Genomic DNA, 13,920 nt, shown 5'->3' on the forward strand with positions numbered 1-13,920 from the left:
GGTACCCCCTCAAATCCAGCGCCCAGGGCACAAACCTTGTTGCGGCCCTGGGTTAGGGTTAAGCTACGGACCGGGCGGGTTAGGTTTAGGCACTATGGGGGGGAGGGTTAGGATTACAATGCAGTAACAGTTGGTCGGGGTTAGCATTCTTACAGACCCCTGTCGGGAAACTAAGCATCAGGATGCCGCTATTGGTATGTGACAGTTGGCATCCCGACTGCCAGTATTTCATACCCAACCCACCATGGAGGTTTATTTATTCTAAACTGGCCCAAAACAGCTTTTTTTTTATTTCTGCAATAAACGTTGATAGCAAATCTTTTTAGCCACAATTGATAAATAGGCTCCTAAGATTTGTTACACTTTCAGGTAGTTGCAAATATTGAACAAGTTCATAAAAAGATAAGGTGTGCTCACCAATGAAATGTACTAATATTTGATAATTGTGCTAAGAGTGGCTCTTATCACTCAACCTGTAATGAAAACAGGATAATGTAGAACAAGCTACAGCTGTAGAATAAAATAAATATAACATGTTTATTTATATGTCATTTACCCACAAAGTTTAATGTATAGCAAACTTTTTTTTTTAAATCCATATTGTTTCTCTGTCATTTATATTTAAACCATTTAATTATCTCATTATGTATTCATGGTTGTGCTATAATATATTCTAATGTTTGAAATGTCCAAACAGCAATATTTGAAAGTACCGTAACAAGATACACAAGTCTAACATGAAAACATAATTAAAGTAGTGAATATAAAACCACATGTAAAAGGCATTTTGTGCCTTTATAAGAGTTAAATGATGCTTCATACAGACTTACACCAGTCCTACCATCTCAGACTTTCCTGTTTGGGGACTAGCATTATGATGTTTTTAAAAATGTATAGCGGGGTACATATCCTGAGTGCAACTAACTGTGTATGATCGGCTAGCCAGAAAAAGGCATGATGACGCATATATTGTGGGTCTGAATAAAAAGGTTCTGGAGAGGTTTATATAACAAAGCTACTACTCACTAAATTAAATCACACTTATAGACAAAACAAAGCTCAGCAGTGCAATGCACCGGTTACCTACAACATTTCTCACAAAGTTTCACTACCACAGCTCCCAAGTCTTGAAACCAGGGGGGAATTTTTCTAACAACATGGAATTGGGTCTCTTCATAGGTAATTACTTATACAATATGATTTTGGGCATATTTGGAAACTGATGCAGTGTTTCCAACAATCCAAGTAACAGCTGCATGGGCTATAATTATACATTACACTGGTGCTACCACAGTGCTGTGTCTCAGTCAGTGTCCTGGAACATGGGGTAGACATTTAGAGAAATATGAGATAAATTGATAACGAATTTATAAAAAAAAAAAATGATTCAAAGAAAGGCAATATCATCCTCATCCTTCTTTCTCAATGTTTTATCATTTGGGGGGGGATTTAGTTCTACTTTAAACTATATAGTATTGCACATTCAAACTTTCCTGTGGAAAAAGAAAATCTGGCACATGTGAGCGGCCCATATTAAACATTTGCCCTATTTTTTATTTAATTCTTCTTCTCCAAGCTGAAATGAAGTTACTGATTAGTTTATTTGTCAAAGGTTTAATATGATAACCAAATATGTATTCAGGCACACTTCTAGATTGCAGTACTGAGCTTACTGGCGGCCAAGATAATGCACAGTCAAAACCCTATGCTCGTCGTCAAGGCGTGTTATGAAATGTCATCATTCATCATGTCGACATTGATATAATGTTAACATTTTCAGAATGTCTACACTCCTATTTTAGCCTAACCCTAATTACAGCCTAACCCTAATTTCATGTGTCCACATTCTAACTGTCAACAACTGTCATTGATAATGTCCACATTATATCAATGTCGGCGGCATGGATGTCGACATGCCAAATGTTGACATTCTGAATATGTTGACATCCTGTATGTCAACATTCAGGCCATGCCAACATTATCGTGTCGACATTCTCAATGTCAACATTCTGACTACATTCTCATATGGCGCAGTCCCTAATAGTGCCTCTTACTTTGTGTAATGTTTCCTTTTTGGACAAAGTATAGGCTCCAACAGAATTTAAGAGTAAGTGAAATTAACAACACCATAATATTGACAAAACTATCACACAACTAATGCTAAAGGATTAAGTAATAGCAATGAACTGCTACTGTCCACACACTTATTTTAAAGGGCATGTCATTTTTCTTCATTCCTCACAAAGTCTCCAGGACAAATACACCTCAGGGTAAGATTAAAGGAAGCACTTTTTGCGTGCATTTAATTTCTGAATGTTTTGAAAAGGAACTCATGTGAGACAGCCAAAATGCACACTGACATCTATTTCTAGCACTCCGTGACATCATACCCTACATCAGTCAAATGGACACTATTTCAAAAATGCACCTAGCAAACAATGACATCCAAACCAACACAAAACAACTAAACTTTTAATCATGCGCTAGTGCTTTTCCTCTTCATGATAGATGGAACTATTTTCAGTCAAAGCACTAGCTGGTTGGTGAAGAATTATAGATGGCTAGGTAATGTTAGTCTCAAACTACAGTGACGCTAAATAAATCTGAGCTTTCTAGAAAATCACTGAGATTAAATGAATATTACTGAAGAGTCCATCCTTGTTTGTACATTACAATTGTATCCAGTGAGGAGGGTGTAATTTAGTATGTACCATATAATTCACTAGCCTTTTGCTTGTGATACTCTTATTTGTAAACTATTTTAACATACTATGTAAATGTCCATTTTCATATTGATCCTTCACCAAACGTCATTTTTGAAGTCATACTGTACAATCTATATTGAAGGCATGCTTAATAATGTTGGTGCTCAAAAAAAAAATCAATCAACTTTTTAGAACATTTATATATGTCTTATTACTGTGATGTATCATTACTTTTATGACATATCATATATATCATTCCTACTTTATTTAGCTCTGGCCATATAGTGATTAATTTGTGTTAGCACTGACAACTAATTATTCACTTTAAGAAAGGAAATGGTACTTAAGAAATTATAATTTATATCTTCCTATATAAAGACCATGGAAAATGTATCAACTTGGTGATGTATGTTTTTGAACTCCTTCATGGCCGAAGGATATCCAGTGAAGAAGTTAAATACGGGTTATGGGTATTTCATTTGCTCTATGCAATTGGCTTCAGCGAAACCACATTTTTTTGGCTAGTCTTCTAGGCTACACATAAAACAGATAATATATATGCTGGAAGTTGAAATGTGGTTTCTACAAATAGGGGACTTCTTTATATAGCCTAGTATTTAAGTAAATGTGTTTACATTTTAGCAAATTCATTTATCTTACACTGGCCTCGTTAATAAAAAAAAAGTTTGCTGGCGCTGCACCACATCCTATTACTAGTTCAATCATTACAAACTGCAAAGAATCCAGTGCTCCAGATTGTGCCATTTAAGCGACTGCACCAAATCTTTCCCTAGAGTGACCCACAGTGGTGATGGCAAGACACAACATGGCACTAGTAAGAGGTTACAGATCATTTCCTTTCAGTGCTAAGGTTTCTGTCTATGACCTATCTTTTATGTGCTGCAAGGCAAAGACAGCACACATTGGAAGGGATACTTGTCAACTTTATAATAATTGACAACATAATAATTAGTGCTAATTGATCTTTTATAAATTAATTTTATTTATAAATTAAATACATTTTAATTTTCTTACAACTATAATACTCAATAAAACAGTCAATTATCCCTAAATAATAATATTTATAATATACATTACTTTCTGCAAACAAATACGGTGCTGTTTGTTCTTAGAATCAAAACTGATTAATTAGTACTAAACATCTCTACAGTATATCACTTTATGTAACATAATTATTTGATTATTTATAATGTAAATATGAACAAGATAAAGTATGTTTACAAAGAGTAACAAAACAATTTACAGACAATGTTAACACAGAGTGACTTGTATTTTTGTTAAGGATAATGTTTTAGGGCATTTAAGGAATTACATAAAAATATATAAAAATTAAATTTGAATTGAAAAGTGCTTCAAAAGTAATATAAAGTTCTCAACATATATATTAGTATTATATATAAATATTTATAGATGTGAGTTGTGTGTGTGTGTGATTTATGTGTTAAGACATTTTTAAGTCAGCAAGTATATCTAATTAAAGCTGTTTATACCTTACAGTTCTATAGTGTCCTCAAATCTCCCCCCAACCATGTCTTCTAAATCCTGCACAGGCATAAGAGACTCGGTTAGAAAACATAATTAAGCTATTAGGTGGCCAAGTGCCACTTATCAAACCTCATCAAAATGGTAAAATGCAATTGAAAGCACAGTGACATTTCTTAAACAAAACAAAAACAGGGATCAAACAAGACAAAATGCAGAGATTCATCAAAAAGCTGCATCATATTTAGCTAAATGAAATACCACTATAGAATAGTCACATATTATTACAATGACAAACTTGGAAACCATTAAAGCACTTTTGTAAAGTATGTATTAGCCTGTATATGACACACGGTACACATCATAGATACAGAACAATGTCCGTGTAGCCACTAACATAGTTACACCAGGTATATCAAATTATAAATACATTTCTGGAAACCTGCAATTCTGCTACAAGCCGATTATATTTACATTTTTAAATGTTTGTATTTTTCCTCTGCTTTGTGTTTTACACTGTATGTTCAATAGCTAACTTATAAAATGAAACCTATTTACTGTTACAGTATTTCACCAGAGACTGTAAAAGATAGGGGCTAGTTGAATAATATTTTTTAATATATATTTGGATACTGTGTTTGCCTATCTCAGTATATACATGAAAAGAACATAGTTTTGCATTAGTAGTGAGACATACACAGAGTTGATAAAAGAATATACAATTACATGTAGGTCTGTAACATCCCACACATCACACTGTATAGATTTCATGATGCCCCCTTATCATTTTACCACTCAGTGCACTATGTGCATCTGGGTGACTCTTTTTCTTCCATGAAATGACCCCCTGCATTGATTTGCCCCAGGATTACAGCATGCCAATTCATAAGGTCACCATTATATGTAAGGGATACACTATGAAAACAAGACAGCCATATGTTCCCTGCCCAGTGACATGTGTGTGCTAAGAGATTATTTGTCTGCTAATCCATGTCTTTTCATCAAGCCCTACCTTTAGCATCCTGCCGATTCATCCCTAACAAACATCAAATCTCCTTAGCGCAGACAGTCAGGCTGTGCTTAATGTAAAGCCGAATTATTAAAATATATACAAACCCCAAAATGCAAACCCAGCCACAACAATGCAATAATATCAAGGATGGATCTCCTCTGCCAAGTTTACCATACAAGTGAAATGCCTCCTCCAGTTACAAGTCATGGCTCTGATTGTGCACTGGCAGAGATATCAAAGCTGCAATTTCCCGGGTCTGCCCTGCAAGGAACTTTTCATAGCTCTTGGAACTGAGAGAGAGCAATTAACTCGTTCCACTGATCGCAGAGACAGTCATCATTCCTCCTCCTGCATCCTCAGCCCTGTGCTGCTATCCCAGTGGGGAGACGCTGCCCTGCTTAAGTGTTATTTCTTCTTGTGACTGACTCAGATTCTAACCATATAATAACAACTTACAGTCGCAAACATTACTGGTGCTAAAATCATTAGAAACTCCTTGTGGCAATAAGATATGCTTGTTCAGCCTATAATCGTGTATTTATTATAAGTGTGTTCATAGAGTAAATATTAGGCTCTGTTCCTGCTAGAATCTGCTGGCAGGAACGTGTCACACTTACCTCTCTGCTACACTTGATGCTTAGATGCTTCTGAAGTCAGTCTAAATGTCCCAGGGAACTGAAACGAACCCAAATGCTCTTCTGATCGGAAACTAGAGAGTTTTGCTACTTTACTCAGTCCCGGAAAAAACTTTGCAGAAAGAGATCTGTGGGATGAGCTGGGAAGTGTCAGAAAAATTAGCACCTGACTGAGGAAAGTAAAGTTGCTGTGTCCTGTTATCAAGTATCCTCAGCTAGGAATGCGCAGTAGTAGTAGGTCTGGGTACAGAGGAGAAGTTGCTGTGTCCCTGCGCTCTGGGTATCTCAGTATCTGCTGCTCTCTGAGCGCCTCTCACTCTGATACTATAGTGCATTGGTGCTGAGTGTCACTAACAGAGCACACAGCCTCCCCTCCCCTGTGGATAAATCCCATGCACCTAAACCACCAACCAGGAGTCGAGGGTACCTATGTCCGAACCAATCCCCGCCCGCTCTCTCAGCTCACTTTCTGAATGGTATGAGGTTCCGCCCACTTTCACTATAAAAACAATGGCAGGGGCACAGGCAGCAGCAGCAGGCATCACAGGCTGAGAGTGACAAAAGGATGGAGGGGAGCACAGCAGAACATAGGAAAGAGAGGGAGGGTTGAGAGGCTTGCAAAGGGGTTACCAGCAGACAGGGCTAGCATGCAACAACAGTTATTGTTTTACAGGACTTGTAAGGAAAATAGCTGCTTTAATAAATGACTGCTTAGCATATCTATCTGTATCTATGTCTGTCTGTCTGTCCAACCAAATTATCTATCTATCTATCTATCTATCTATCTATCTATCTATCTATCTATCTATCTATCTATCTATCTATCTATCTATCTATCTATCTGTCTCACCTTTTCACAGACAGTTGTAAATAAATATACCATTCTACGATTTTCATGTATACATATTTAATGTGTTTATTCTACTTTCCAAATAATTTTCTGCATTTGTACAGGTGTAGAATTCTGTCAATGGAATATATAAATGTATATCTATATATCTACATATATATATATATATATATATATATATATATATATATATATATATACTGTGTATCATAATATGCATTGTGCTGCATATATGTGCTATTTCAGTGTTCAAAACAACTATACACAATGACTGTAAGTAACTAATTTTCCAGGGTAGTGTAGATTACGATATAAAACATGGCTTTATTAAAAAACGAAGCCACTGCTAGCAGAGAGAGGAAAAGAAAACAAGGTTGTTTTTTAAATAAATAGTCTTCGCCGTGTAGTTTCCAGACACCATACCAAATGCAAACCGTTTCGTGAGCGTGCTGCCAAGCCAAATCTGTGGTCGCCCTGCGTTTATATAAATATGCAGGCATGTCTAAAATGCCAAAAGAAAAAAAGACCAAAATATAAGGTTTTATCCAGTGCCTTATCCAGGATCACTTGGAATTAGACTGTATATTACAAGGATGTTTCCAGTTGTACATCTGTGTGCCTCACAACTTCTTTTACAATTGGAGTACAGAGCTCACAGAAATTACCAAGTTTGTTTTAACAGTTTAATTTATTGACTCAATCTGAGGGGAACATTAGAAAACTACTGACATTTTTTATTTAAAATCATAAAAATAAATTTTAAGCCATCCACATTAGGTTGTTTAAATTTGGCAAATCGTGTTATATTATTCTAAAAGTAGATCAAAGATATATTGCAATACTGTAAAGTCTCCTAGCTTTGACTTGCATGTGTTGTATAATGAGAAACAGCTCCCCAGCACACCAGCTTCTTAGCACTGATCAATCACATGAAGCAAATGTAGTGCAATTCAAATCAGATGTAAGCACTTACTGCCTAATGGAAATTGCTACCTACTCCTTACACCTACACCATGTGTATTTTAAGCATGAGTTTTTCCTAATATGTTAATAGCAATAATATATGCCACCTGTCTTCAGCCTAAGGACTCGAGAATTAGTATGGCCTAAATTGTTCAGCAATTTTATTTTGTATTGTTTGCCAAGTGTTAAGGCACATGTAGAAGAGCCTTTAATGAGCGTTTAGTAAGAATTTGACTGTGCAATATTTAGAGTGGTTTGACCATGTTGTGTGCCATCTGGAAAACCGTGTGAGGAAATTCCTACTAAATGCTCCTTAACCGCTTGTCTGATCGAGCCCTAAAGTTCTTGTCCACTAGATTTGCATAGAAATGTTAGGTGCAAACCAGATGTGAAAATTCATACAAATGTTAAGTGTGCGTTTCACACGTGTTTGTAAATGGCATCAAAACGCATTACTGTGGTACTGGGGTGGTAGTCTATACCAGCAAGTAGTTGGTACTGAGCTTTCTATATTTATTTCAATAACCTAATCATTTTCAGGATGTCCTACATATAGAAATAAATGAACTGTTGAAATGGTTAGCATTACTGTCTCACAGCATTACCCACTATGGCCCTAACTGTGTGGAGTTTGTATATTCTCCCTGAGCTTGCGTGGGTTTCCTCCGGGTTTCCTCCCACACTCCAAAAATATACTGGTAGGTTAATTGGCTTGCAACAAATTTAACTCTAATGAACATGTGATACAGAATATGCATTGTAAGCGCCACTGAGGCAGGGACTAATGTGAATGGGCAAATATTCTCAGTAAAGCACTGCGGAATTCATGTGAGCTATATAAATAGCTGGTAATAAATAAATGTAAAAAATGTTGGCTGCTCTGTACATAAAATAACGACAGGAAGTGTAGCATCCCCAAATTCCACAATCAGCACTAGACAGCCAGGTTTTTGCCTTTAAATTAAGGAGATAAGGAGAATGGGGTTCTAATGATGTAGTGAAAATCAGTATTATATACAATAAAACAACCTCGGGTGGTTCCCAGTAAAATAGGGACAAAGGCATTGGAGTTCCCCTTCTATAGTGAAAAAAGTTAGAGGCTAGATAGCCACTATTAACAGGGGACCCCACAGTACATAGTGGGAGCCAGATCTAGTCTGGTCAGTGTAGAGCTGGTGCCTATATGTGGAGGAGACCCCCTGTTCTTCTCGTGACACCATGGGCTTTGGTACCAGAGTTAATGAGAAATACTCGAAGCCCTGGAGTAGCAAATTCACCAATTTAGCGGACCCTGTAAAATAGTAAGTGGTCTATAAAATCCGAGACACACAATTGTTATATCACTTAGATTGAAATAAAGGCTCCACAAACCCTTGTGCAATAATATTTTACTAAAACTTTATTTATAAAACAATTGGATCTTCTTTACTCAGAATCTTCCTAATTCGACTGGAACTTCTGTTAGATGCTCATCCAATTACTATCGGGTTCCCACTCTAGCCGCAATATGATTGGCTTGTGGTGAGGGAAGTCATGGGAATTCCCTACTTTGATTAAACATCAATATAGATTTGGAAAAAAAACAACAAATGTATGAAGCTCCATTGATGTAGTTGGCTATTTATTTTAATGGATTTAATGGAAATCAACAACATTGATTTGAATGAGCCATTGGAATGAATGGTCCATTAATATGAATGAAGAAAAAGAACATTGATGTAACTGCTCTGTTTACTGCTAAAGTAGGTATACAATGCACTCATATACAGTTAAATTTACTTTTTCAAGTGCATTTCCATACTTTTAATTCACTTAAATGGAGAAAGAAGTGTAACAAAAAAAAAAAGCATGGCACATCACAAAGACAATGAAAAAAGCATGAACCTAAATGGATACAGTATGGACACAAAGAATGGAACGTGTTTTTGTTTTTACTTGTGCTTTTCATTTGCGCATAAATGCCTGTGGGTAAGGGCCCTTTAGTGTATGCACTCACTCGGGGTTTAATATACCCACATGTGGTACATTACCTTGTGCAGTATCACCTGTAGTATGTTACTGTATGCACAACCATTTAAACTGCCATGAGTTTAGTAAAATTGGTATGCTAATAGTAAAACTGTAGTCTTAGTTCATCACTAGATCAAGTGCATTTATTTCACATTCTAGTAAATACATTTATAATGATTGTTATAATGGTTATCTCTTGCAGAGTGGAGCAGTGCAGATCTGAGAGTTACAATTGGAGAGACTGGTTATTCTATAGATGTGTCTTCGGGTCTGCAACTTATCTGTGGATGGAGGTTTAGTTATGAACAAGGTCAGAAAAAGTACAGGTTCTTGTGAAAATATCTTTCTTATTAAATTAAACTTGTTAGCATTTATCTAAATGTAGTTAGCAATGTCTAATGCAGCAGCAAGACAGGAAAATTACATTTGAGCAAATAACCTTGAAATAGAGCAGTGACCAAATCACTTACCCATTTAGGCCCGTATTCAATTTGAAGCGTTAAGTCCGGATCCGCGTTAAGTTACCGCCGATGACGTCATTATCGCCCGTTTTGGTTTTACCCCATATTCAATTTGAAAGACTTTCTGCCTAGGCGGAAAATAAATGCAGTGTAATAGGCGGTAAAGTATCGCCTATGAATGGCAGGCGGAAAAAGTGCAGAATTGGGGTTTTGGGGTGCAACGTTTCCGGAACCCCCGTGCAGCCTTCAAACAGTCCCCCAAACGTAATCTGTGTCAAAAAAAAAAACTTAAGGACACCCCAAAAATTAACTTTGAAAAAGGGGGCGAAAGAAAAAAATGTTGGGGTACAAACTTAAAAACTAGCGAACTTGACTCTGGGGTGTCCCCAAGTATGCACCAGGTGTTTTTTTTATTGCAGCTGCTTGCGGCAGGTGGGTTTTTCACAATTTTTTAAACTTCACTTTTTCAACTTTAAATATGCTGACCCCCATTTTCAAGTACCTCAAATTTGCTGGGATAAGTTATTTTCTGGAAAAAATACTCTAAATACTATTCTGCATCAGGTATAGAAAAACACTATTTAGCAGCTATTGAGCCCATTTAAAAACACCAAATACCTTCAGCAAGCCAAATCGGGGGGTACCATAGTGAACCCCCATGTCAGAGTATCATTTGGGGGGTGACAGGCTGATTTCCCCAAAAATGACAGTACTTTCCGCTTGTTACAGTATTGCCGGGTGCCGTTTACGTGTACTTTGAAATTGAATATGGCCACGATACTTTAACGCTTACAAAACAGGCGAAGTCGACGTTAAGTCCGGGCCGCGTTAACTTAACACGGCTCGGCTCAAATTGAAAACGGCTCTTAGTGTGGTCCAGTCTGGGGATTATTTCCATAGATGATATGACATAATATTGTAGCATCTAAAGTCTGTGTTCTAATCCAGCACATTGCCCCAAGTTTAAACTATTCCTTATAGTCAAAATTGTGCAGGCAACCATTACAGTGCTGGCATGGTTTAGTTTTCCTGCTAAACAGGAACAAAAAGAAAGGGCTGAGTTTGACATTCAAATTGTCCACAGTGAGAACGGGGACACTGTGAGGTCGAACCCAACATGCCGACATGTTAATAACGTGATTTCAAGTATTTTTACAGTGTCGGCTTTACAACTTCAAAGATGACGGTAAAGCATGAAGTTTCATTGTCGACGTTTTTAATGTTGAACTCGCCACTCCATCCCAAAGAAAGGTTTAAAAAGAAGATTAGAGAATTTGTCCATAGATTGCAATACTTATGTTTCTGTTTGTCCATCAATTTATAAACCATTGCCTACTGGCAATTACCATGATGTTATCTCGCATATTGATAAGCACAGTACCAATACTTTGTAATATATTGGCATTTTCAAAACACATTTGGCAAGTGAACTATACAAGATGCAAAAGCTGAAAATGTAGAGCACATTAAAGCTGCTTACGGTAGAGAAAGTGTAAGCTCTTTGCCGATTTAGCAGGTCTGTGTTTGCTTCCAATTGCCAGTTACATTTAAAAAATTGTCTGTTTCTTTCACTTTCTCCTAACCCAATTGGATTTTGGAAGAAATATCAGATTGTTTAAGCTGTTCTCAATAACCCACCAAGTAAGCCCCTTTAACTAACTTTCAGAAATCCATAATTATCCTCAAATAAACTAATAAAATATTTATTGAAAAGGAAAATATACATTTCAAGTTATACCCTAAAATATCATTGTTAAGCATGAAGTGCAAACGTTAGCTTTACTAGTCAGAGGGGAATGTGGAAAGAGTTGTAAGTCACTATATACTGTAGTTAGTATGGTCAGTAAACCCCTTGAGAATAATGAGATTTATAACTAGGGTGGTATTCACTATGTACACAAACTGGGCACAGCATTCTTCCGGTACAGTGTACTGATGGTTTCATTTTATTTACTGTTTTCCTTTTTGTATTTATTCTTGGGGGAGATGTATCAAACCTTATAAAAAGGACAATTGCAGAAGTTGCCCATAGCAACCAATCAGCCACTGTAGCTATCATTTATCTAGTAAATTGTATAAAATGATAGGTACAGTAGAAATTGGTTGGTTGCTATGGGTAACGTCCCTACTTGTCCTTTGTTTGATGCGTGTTGGTCTTTACATACCAACCACCTAACTCTCCCAGCAATAAGAGGATTTGTCAGCTAGAAGATTTATAATTTACTGAGCATTTGCTCACAATTACTCAGGAAGAACCGTCATGTTGCTTAGCACAGGTTAGAATTATTTTAATAATAAATAAGGTTGCTGTCTTTCTCAGTTACTGCCCCCATGTCCTGGTGATGACAGTCTCACAAACTACATATGCACAGCTGATGACAGATCCCATCCAGAACAGTATACAATGTACAACATGTAATATTATATTGTGCAGCCATTGAACCTAACTTCTCCAAAAACTTAAGTCAAGAACATATTTTTAAACATGCATTTAAATATTTTAGTGATAAAATACACTAGGGGGTCTAGTCCTCCCCCAGTGTCCTCATTGTAATTTTACCCCCCATTGGCAATAAATTCCCAAGTGGCAATAGATAGCTATAACTCCCTCTCCCTCATGGTAAAAGATCCTGCAGTGGCATTGATCCCACAGTTCTAGTGTCCATAGATCCTTATGGAAGGTTGAACGTACCGAACGCCCAGTGGCAAAAGATCCTGTTAGTGCATTAACCCACACACATCTCAGTGGCCATAGATCTCCATAGTGGCAATAGAAACCCCTTCCCCAGAGACACTTACCACTCCCCCTCCCTTCATGCTGAGGAGTGCAGAGAATGACATCAGTAAATAGTGATCATTTCATAGGTGTATTTATAACCAGAGCAGAGTGTGCAGTGCACACAGGCTCCTAGGTCCAGGGGGCCCTACACCGCATACCCTGCACCCAGAGTATACTTACCTCGCTCCAGCAAGTGGATCCCTCCTCCTCCACAGTGCCAACTTCCCAGTGTCATCTATGGGAAGATGGTGCTGCACTGTGCCAGAACCTTTGTTCTCTAGTGTTCATGCGCCATCTCCCAGAATATCACTGGGAAGATGGCGCCACAGAGGAGGAGGAGAGACCTACTTGCCAAAGCAAGGTAAGGTGCCTGTTGGACAGGGGGTGGCAGGGCTCTGCTCAGATGAGGGGGCCTTCTTGGGGACTAATACGCCCCTGCTCAGTTCCCCTCTTTGCACTGGATTTTAATTTAATTTTCCAGTGCATGTGCTCCAGAATGCTGTTCACACATTCAAACCGTATTCTGGGCTGCAAAATTGGCAGTGATGCGAGCGGCCGGAGAATGCTACATCACTGTACAGAACTAATTTGTTATTGAACGGAGACAGAAGAGCAGAGCATGGTTGCATGGGATGCCAGTGAAAGCCCATCTGGCAGTTGCCGCATTCCATGTGACTGCTGGTAAAGTGGTTAGTTAATTAATGCTATTATCATCAATTCATTAATTAGGCATGGGTAACTGCAATAATAAATTAAGTGGGGTATTCTGGAGAAGGGCTCTTTGTACCGGGTGGAAAGGGTCATGTTGGGGAGTCTGTGCATTCAAATTGTGCTATTCATGTCATTTGGATTAGAGATCATTGAACCCTATGAAGAATGAGTCCACGCTACACACAGAGGGCCTGATTCAGCAGTGCATGCTAGTGCACTACTGAATGCAGATTCCCGATGGTCGGGAATCTGCGCAGATGCCTGACCAGTTCTGGCATGTGCAGAACAGGT

The 13,920-nt window shown here is 37.7% G+C and overlaps 1 protein-coding gene across 3 annotated transcripts in view; it reads right to left on the reverse strand.

Annotated features, from left to right (window-relative positions):
• NDNF (neuron derived neurotrophic factor) overlaps positions 1-6,193 on the reverse strand; it is a 42,156-nt gene extending 35,963 nt beyond the window's left edge. The window contains exons 1-2 of one of the 3 annotated variants that reach the window (XM_088452230.1): positions 5,838-6,193; positions 4,217-4,268 (exon numbers count right to left, since the gene is read on the reverse strand). The gene's annotated coding sequence lies outside the window, so the exon portion shown is untranslated. Of the gene's footprint in view, positions 1-4,216; positions 4,269-5,391; positions 5,414-5,837 lie in introns of those variants that run through there. The other 2 variants (XM_088452233.1, XM_088452229.1) reach the window with 2 other exon arrangements.
• Positions 6,194-13,920: the final 7,727 nt, after the last annotated feature.

This window comes from Taudactylus pleione, unplaced genomic scaffold (genome assembly GCF_031769625.1).
Source record: "Taudactylus pleione unplaced genomic scaffold, aTauple2 ptg000036l, whole genome shotgun sequence".
Taxonomy (NCBI): Eukaryota; Metazoa; Chordata; class Amphibia; order Anura; family Myobatrachidae; genus Taudactylus; species Taudactylus pleione.